The sequence below is a fragment of the Lathyrus oleraceus genome, chromosome 7, assembly GCF_024323335.1.
Source record: "Lathyrus oleraceus cultivar Zhongwan6 chromosome 7, CAAS_Psat_ZW6_1.0, whole genome shotgun sequence".
Lineage (NCBI taxonomy): Eukaryota > Viridiplantae > Streptophyta > Magnoliopsida > Fabales > Fabaceae > Lathyrus > Lathyrus oleraceus.
In genome coordinates, this window is record NC_066585.1 from 135,255,782 (window position 1) to 135,265,083 (window position 9,302).

The window sequence follows — 9,302 nt, forward strand, 5'->3', positions numbered from 1 at the left end:
TGCTGTTCGTATCACCAATCCAGGGAACATGAAAGATCAAATCAATGTTGTGGGTGACTATAATGAAGACTACAATCTGGATAACTGGATTTTTCCTACTGTGGGTGATGGGCTCAACAATTGGAAGACTGAAGACGTTATTCCTATCTCCTTTAGTCAGGAGTAAATACTATTACTGTGTTGAACAATTAAACTTTTAAGCCTTGTGCCTTACCCGGGGCACAATGGTATGCTTGTTTCGGGATGTCATTTCATTTGCATACTTCATTCAATAAAAATCAATGGACGTTTCGTTTTCGTAAATATTGGGCTCTTTGTTTTTCTTTTATTTTATTTTCATCAGCTATGTGTTCTTACACATACCCACATCACTAAAATGTAGATCCTCATCCACTCTGGATCCTGTTGATAACAGTTCTACTATTGCCAATTATAATTTCGAGAATCCGATCTATCAAGCTGAAGATGGAAAGGATGAAGATTGTGAAGTACCTGTAGAGCTTGCTAGGTTATTACAACAAGAAGAGAAAGCTATACAGCCACATGAAGAGCCAATCGAAGTTGTGAATCTGGGAACTGAAGAAAACAGGAAAGAGGTCAAGATAGGAGCTAAATTAGAAGATGGTGTCAAGAGCAGATTAATTCAAATGTTACGTGATTATGTGGAAATCTTTGCTTGGTCCTATGAAGATATGCCAGGGTTGGATACGGACATTGTGGTTCACCGTTTACCGGTAAAAGAAGATTGTCGTCCAAAGAAGTAGAAGGTTCGTCGCATGCGTCCTGAAATGTCAGAAAAGATTAAAGCAGAGGTAATGAAACAATTTGATGCAGGGTTCTTAGCTGTGACTTCTTATCCTCAATGGGTTGCAAATGTGGTACCGGTACCTAAGAAAGATGGTAAAGTACGTACGTGTGTAGACTACAGGGATTTGAATAAGGCCAACCCCAAAGATGACTTTCCACTGCCTCATATTGATGTTCTGGTAGACAACACTGCTCAGCATAAAGTATTCTCTTTCATGGATGGTTTCTCTGGTTACAATCAAATCAAGATGGCACCTGAAGATATGGAGAAGACTACATTTGTTACACAGTGGGGTACCTTTTGCTATAAAGTGATGCCATTTGGTTTGAAGAATGCCGGGGCAACATATCAGCGTGCTATGGTGGCTTTGTTTCACGATATGATTCATCATGAGATAGAGGTATATGTGGATGATATGATAGCCAGGTCCCAGAATGAAGAGCAACACCTTGATCATCTGCATAAGTTGTTTGAAAGGTTGAAGAAATACAAATTGAGATTGAACCCAAACAAGTGTACTTTTGGAGTTAGGTCTGGTAAACTCCTGGGTTTCATTGTCAGTGGAAAAGGTATTGAAGTAGACCCTGCAAAAGTGAAAGTTATACAAGAGATGCCAGCTCCCCGTACTGAGAAGGAAGTTAGAGGTTTCTTGGGACGATTGAATTACATTGCAAGATTTATTTCCCAATTAACTGCTACCTGTGAACCAATCTTCAAGTTGTTAAAGAAAGATCAGGTAATGGAGTGGAATGATGAGTGCCAGACAGCCTTTGATGAAATCAAGAGATATCTCCTAGAACCTCCAATTTTGATGCCACCAGTTGATGGAAGACCCTTGATTATGTACTTAACAGTATTAGACAACTCAATAGGGTGTGTGTTGGGGCAACATGACGAGTCTGGTCGAAAAGAACAGGCAATATACTACCTTAGCAAAAAGTTTACCGACTGTGAAACAAGATACTCACTGCTCGAGAAAACTTGCTGCGCTTTGGCATGGGCTGCTCGCCGACTAAGACAGTATATGTTGACTCATACTACCTTATTGATTTCGAAGATGGATCCAATCAAGTACATATTCGAGAAACCTGCTCTCTCCGGACGAATAGCGAGATGGCAAATGATCTTAACAGAATATGATAAATAGTACACTACTCAGAAGGCCATTAAAGGAAGTGTTGTAGCTGATCATTTGGCTCATCAGGCAGTGGATGATTATCAGTCAATGAGTTTTGAATTCCCCGATGAAGACATTATGATTATTACCAAAGAACCTGGACAATATGACGGACCTGAACAAGGATCCCGATGGACTATGGTTTTTGATGGAGCTTCTAATGCACTTGGTAATGGTGTTGGTGTTGTGATCATTTCCCCTGAAGGTTGTCATACCTCGATTACTGCAAGACTTTGTTTCTATTGTACCAATAACATGGCTGAGTATGAGGCATGTATCTTGGGCATCAAAGCTGCCATTGATATGAAAATTCAGTTCCTGGACGTATATGGAGATTCAGCCCTGGTAGTGAGTCAGATTAAAGGAGATTGGGATACCAAGCATGAAAATCTTATTCCCTACAGAGAGCATGTGCTGTCTTTGATCCCACATTTTGAAGAGATTACCTTTGGACACATTCCACGAGGAGAGAATCAGTTGGCAGATGCATTAGCCACCATGGCATCTATGTTTGAGATTAGCTGGGATGATGAAGCTCCCAAGATTACTATTGATAGATTTGAGAAGCCTGCATACTGCAATGAGATTGATACTGAAGGAGGAGAGGAAAACCTTGGTTCTATGAAGTAAAAAGATATCTTGAAACTCAGGAGTTCCCTGAAGGGGCATCTGTCAAAGATAAGAAGTTTCTGAGGAGGTTTTCTGCTAAGTTCTTCTTGAGTAATGGAATTTTGTACAAACGCAATCATGATTCAACTTTGCTTCGTTGTGTGGATAAGAAGGAAGCAACAGAGATTATGGAAGACATGCATGATGGGATTTTTGGCACTCATTCTAGTGGTCATACTATGACAAAGAAGATATTGAGAGCAGGATACTATTGGTCTACCATGGAAGCTGACTGCTATCAACATTCCAGGACATGTCACAAGTGTCAAATCTATGTTGATAAAGTGCATATACCTCCGGCTCCATTAAATGTGTTGACTGCTCCTTGGCCTTTTGCCATGTGGGGCATTGATATGATTGGTGAGATCAAGCCTACTACTTCTAATGGGCATCGTTTCATCCTAGTTGCTATTGATTACTTTACAAAGTGGGTAGAGGCAGCCTCATTCGCGTCTGTTACCAAGAATGTTGTGGCTCGATTCATTAAGAATAATCTCATATGTAGGTATGACATCCCTGAAAGGATTATCACAGACAATGGCTCTAATCTGAACAATACCATGATTTCTGATCTCTGCATGCAGTTCAAGATTAAGCATCACAACTCTTCTCCATATCGTCCGAAGATGAATGGGGCAGTAGAAGCTGCTAATAAGAACATTAAGAAGATTCTACAAAAGATGACTGTTACTTACAAGGATTGGCACGAGATGTTACCATTTGCTCTTCATGGTTATCGTACTACAATACGTACTTCAACAGGGGCAACCCCATTCTCCTTAGTCTATGGTATGGAAGCAGATCTGCCCATTGAAGTTTAGATCCATTCCTTAAGAATCATGAAGGATGCAGGCTTGGATGAAGATGAGTGGATTCAGACTCGACTCGACCAGATAAATTTGATTGATGAGAAGAGGTTGGCAGCTGTTTGTCATGGTCAGATGTACCAGAAACGGATGATCAAAGCTTTCAATAAGAAGGTTAAGCCAAAGGTATATCAGGCTGGTGACTTGGTAATCAAGCGTATCATACTACCACAGGGTGATCCTAGAGGCAAGTGGACTCCAACATATGAAGGACCATTTGTGGTCAAAAGAGTATTCTCAGGAGGTGCCATGATGCTTACTACTATGGATGGTGAAGACTTTCCACAGCCTGTAAACGCAGACATAGTTAAAAAATACTATGCATAAAAAGAGACCCGCTAGGTTGACTGGCCTAGGCAAAAATAAGGGCATCCCGGCAAACCAAAAGGGTTCGGGCAAAAATTAGGGATATATATAAAAAAAATGTGTACCCGGCAAGTCGAAAACCTGAAAAGGCGGCTTGGGCAAAAAAGGGTATCCCGGTGGATTGAAAACCTGAAAGGGCAATCCAGGCAAAAGTTAGGGATTAAAGTGTATGACTATGTCTCGTTTGGATCACTCATGTAACTTCAACTGATGGTGCTACCTAAATCAAGTTCAAACAGATAAAGATCAATCCAATCGTTTCTGTCTCAACAGCAGAAGATGAGATATTTGAAGATAATGGCAATAGTAGAATTGAAACTCAATAGGATCATTTTTCACATAGCTGTTTTCTTTGTTTTATAAAAAATTTACGACGAATTCCTCTTACTAGGATTTCTGTCTCCTTGTACAAACTTGCCTATGTATAGGTCACTTTGTGATATAAATAAAATTTCATCTTTGAATCCAGATTTACTTTTACTCTATTTACATAAGCGAAAACGTCCATTGGTTGTGTTTGAATGTATGTATGCTTTTGAATACGATTGATGTTTACCAGAAATGCATAAAATGCAGTAATAGTATTTACTAAGGACGAACGAGGGTAGTAGTTCAACGAAGCTTCGCCGGTTCATCCCCACTACAAATCCCCAGTAGAGCAAATCTATCTTTATAGATGCTTCGAATTACGTCTCCCCTTGAATTTATGTCCATCTCTTTTATCCTCAGTCGGGATACTCAGGAACTTATTCCTTCAATAGAAGTACGACGAACGAATACGGGAAGTGACAAATACTATACTATCAAACAAGACGGGAACGAGTTCCTCATATTCTTCAGCAACGAATCGGGATTTATTTTCCCTAGCCAGCAGTTGTTATACAAAGATATCCGGACGCTTCAGGCCGCATGATTCATACATACATCATTTACATCATACCATGGCATATCCATAAGTGCATAATACATTTACTTAGATACACCATGCCATGCATGCATACATATTGCATAAACTAACCTTTTCCTTGCAGGATGGTTATATACAGATAAAATACTATCAACAATTCACAACAGGTCAGAAACGATCTATACGAAGATCTAGTGCTGATACTTAATCATTACTCAAGGTGTCCTTGGATAGTAGGCAAACGGTCTATACGAAGATCTATTCCCTAGTCCAGGATGTTTTCAGGAGAGTTAATCCTGATACTCTTTTGTTCTTGGATAGTAGGCAAACGGTCTATACGAAGATCTATTCCCTAGTCCAGGATATTTTCAGGAGATTTCATCCTGACACTCTTTTGTTCTTGGATATTAGGCAAACGGTCTATACGAAGATCTATTCCCTAATCCAGGATATTTCCAGAAGAGATAATCATCACGAAGATTTATTTCTACTGGTCTATTCAACAATTCAAAACAGTTCAGAGACGATCTATACGAAGGTCTAGTGCTGATACTTAATTCAGAAAGAAATCGCCACGAAGATTTGGTTCTGACACTTAAATTAAAAGTATGTTCTTAGATACGATTCAGAGACGGCCTATACGAAGACCTAGTACTGATATCCAGTATCAACATCAAGATATTATCACCTCCTGATATTATGGATGGCATCTATAAGCCCATCTCCAGTTCTTCCAAGTGGCATCTTCAAGCCCACTTAAGCATATACAACCAGTCATCAGTGTTACTTTACGCACCGGCGAGTGCAAATTTTTGGGCTTTTGTGTTCAATCCCCTTCAACCTTCCAAGTCACGAATGGCACACAGGCCAATCTAACTCCTCAGGTTTCAGAAAATTGAACAGGGGCAACTGTTGCACCCCAAAATTTTCCCTCTATTTTTAACTCTAACCAATTTTTTGTTTCACATTCATTTGCATCATCTTCATAGCATAACATTTTTTTCTGTCTTAATATTAGCCGGAATAATTTCTCGGAATTTACAAACAGACTGGTCAAATTAACTTTTTAACTGTGCCTAAAATTAGTCAACGAAAAAATGTCAAGTTTAAGTTTGCAAATGACGGTAACATTATTCTGCGGTTCACGTGGTTTAATTTGACATGCTAAAAATATTTTTACGACTATTTTTGGTCATATGTTGATCAGTCTGAGCAGTTTAAACGGTCATAATTTTTATCTCAAAATCCGACCAAACGCTGTATTTTTCCGAGTCATTTATTTCGCGCTGATTATTTTGACGTGTTCATTTTATTTTTTCGAGCATTTTGGTGCCCGACTTTTTTTTTTTTGAGTCTATTTATTTTTATATTGGGTCTAGAATAAATAAATAGGTTAATTAGTTTTTATTTTAATTTTAACTATTTTAATTATTTAACTTTATTCCGTTTTTAATTTAATATTGGGTTTCAAAATAAACTTAGGCCCATTATCATTAACCTAATTTGTTCCTATATATATTTACTAGCATGACTGATAGAGGGAGGCCAAAAAGACAGAACAAAAAAGAGAAACTGAGAGTGGCTGATCTATACTATCGTACACACAGTTTGGTAATAGTTTATATATGATATATACTTTATCTATTTTGTTGATATATTTGTTACTGTGTTTCAAATACATGTTCATATGTGTGACTGTGTTATGTATTCCAGATACATGCGGTTTGGTTAAATATATCAGGATATCGCCGTTTTGCTTTTTTATGCACATAAGTATAACATGTATAATAATTTGGTTCATTGTATTATGTATTTGATGTGTTTGTTTTTATATAAGTTTTACATGTCTCATAATATATAATATAATATAATAATATTTTTGTTGTTAATAAAAATGCATATGGATCATATAATATATAATTTATAATATGTAACTAGTGTGTTAAATATATATATATTTATATTTTATGTTATAATTTGATTATGTTTTCGGATCGGATCGTGTCAATACGCCGTTTTCACATATACGTGTATGAGGCGTGACATTTGTGTTATCCGATCCAGTTGCGATGATCGCAATTTTGCGCTAGCAACGCCGTTGTTTTTTTTAATTCATTTTTTTTAAATACATATATTTAGATCTGCACATTTTTTTCATAACTAACTACCCTGATTTTTTCTAAACCCTGGCAATTTCGCCACAAACTCTAAATTTCAAACCTAAAACTTTAACCGTGTTATTTCCTCTAAACCATAAACCTTTTCTTAAACCTTAACAAACCTTATTATTATTTCCTATTTTCGCTCATATTTATGTTATTCATACACTGTAACTGCTTCGCCCTTGTAATATTTTAAGTTTTAACTTGTAATATTTTCAGTTTTACTTTTCGCCATCTTTATTATGTAACTGCACCAAAGCGTTGTAATAATTAGGGTTTTATTTTCTGCCATTTATTTTCTGCCATTTTATTTTTTTGCCATTTATTTTTCTGCCATTTAAATTCCTGCTATTGATCCTATATTAACTGCGTGGTTTAGTAATGTAGGGCGTGAAAACCTACTAAATTAATTATTTAATATTTTTCTATAACATTTATATTTTTTGTAAATAAATAATAAATACTAACTATTTTAATAACTTTTTTTTTATTACTTACTTATAATAATAAATCCTTATATATTTTGTAAATAAAATCTAATTGACTATTTTTCTAATTAAATAATAATAATAAACATATTAATCTAATAATTTGATATTTTCTATAATCTTTATTTATTTTGTAAATAACTAACTTAATATTTTTCATATAACTCTTTTATTTTATAATTTGTACATTAATGTATTTTAAATTCTTTTATTATTACTAATTTATTTTAAACTCATATTTTTCTAATAACTTCTAAAAAAATCTAACTTGTTTAACCTAAAATAATTTCTTTTAAAATTCTAACCTTTTTATTATCACTTTATTATTATTGTTATTTTATTATTGCTTTATTACCATTGTTTATTTATTATTTTATTATTATTTGCTTTTATCTATTCTATTTTTGCTTCATTATTTTCCTTATTTTAGTTTTGTTTTATTTATAATATTAGGAACAAATGTATAGGTTGTAAATTTATTCTTTCTCGCCTGATTATTATGTATCTGTCCCATAGCCATGTAATAGTTTAGGAATTTATTTTTCTTGCTTTTATTTTCGTAAATATTTATTGCGTGGTTAGTAATTTAGGGAGTGCAAAAAACTAACTGTAAATAATTGAACTTAGAAAATTAAATTCAAGACAAATATCTGAAAAATAACACTCACACACGTAAGTCGATCTTTGATCGCCATCTGTACTTCCTAGGGTATTCCTCTTGGTTGCCTTCTTTAAATGGTCAAGTCCCTCGAAAATAGGGGTGTCTTAAGCAAAGTCCCTTCAAACAGAAAAATCATCAAGTCCCTATAAACTTAAAAGATCAAGTCCCTACGAGGTTGCCTACGATATAATGATCCTGTCCCTTCGGTAAATATGATGATAGTCCCTACGAGTTGCTAAAGACACCCCTTATGTTGCCTTCATTGACCATACGATGACCCTACGCCCGTCCCTTAAACACATCCAAGGTAATGACTACCTATTCCTTAATAATAGGGACAGTCTTACCATTGAAAGAATATACGAGAACACGAAAGACTTAATCTAGGGTAGGTATCTCATAGTTACTTGCTCACACTTTTCGAAATTACTTTTACACCTCACAATTTCTAAACTAGGCTTTGTATACACCCATACGAGGGTCATTACAAAGTACTTAAAGAAATTTTTGTAATCACACACTACACTCTTGCAAACAAACAAAGTGAGCTAAGTAACTAAGAGCCCATGGATAACCATGGATATAAAGGGTGCTAATACCTTCCCTTTGTATAACCTACCCCCCGAACTCAAAGTCTTTTTAAGGTCTTTCCTGTTCTTTTATGTCCTTTCCTTTTGGATAAAATAAAAGTCGGTGGCGACTCTTGCTATCCGCAACATTTATCTAAAGTCAGTTCTCCCACCGTGTTACAGCATGTCTGGAGAACTGGATAGGATTTTTCATGTGCTTGGAATACTGGAGTTTGTCCAATGTGAAGCTCCAAGCTTTGAGCGCATCACATTAGAATTTCTGAGCACAATTGAGTTCAAGCTCAAAAAGGGTTGGACGGGTACAACTATGTACTTTGGAGGAACAATGTCTTTCAGGTTGTACAATGTCGACCATGAGTTGACGGTGGAGCAGTTGGGCGAAATTCTTTGCCTACCCCTTTATGGCCCTGGAGCCGTACCAGACAGCTTTGATGCTAAGACATTCTGGTTGGCCATTATGGGAAGATCCGACTATGTGGCTAAAGGAGCAAACACGTCGGGCATTCAAAACCCATGTTTCAGGTATGCCCAGAAGGTGCTAGCCTTCACACTATTTGGCAAGGGTGACAGTACAGGTGTAGCCACCCAGAGAGAGTTGTTCTTTTTGT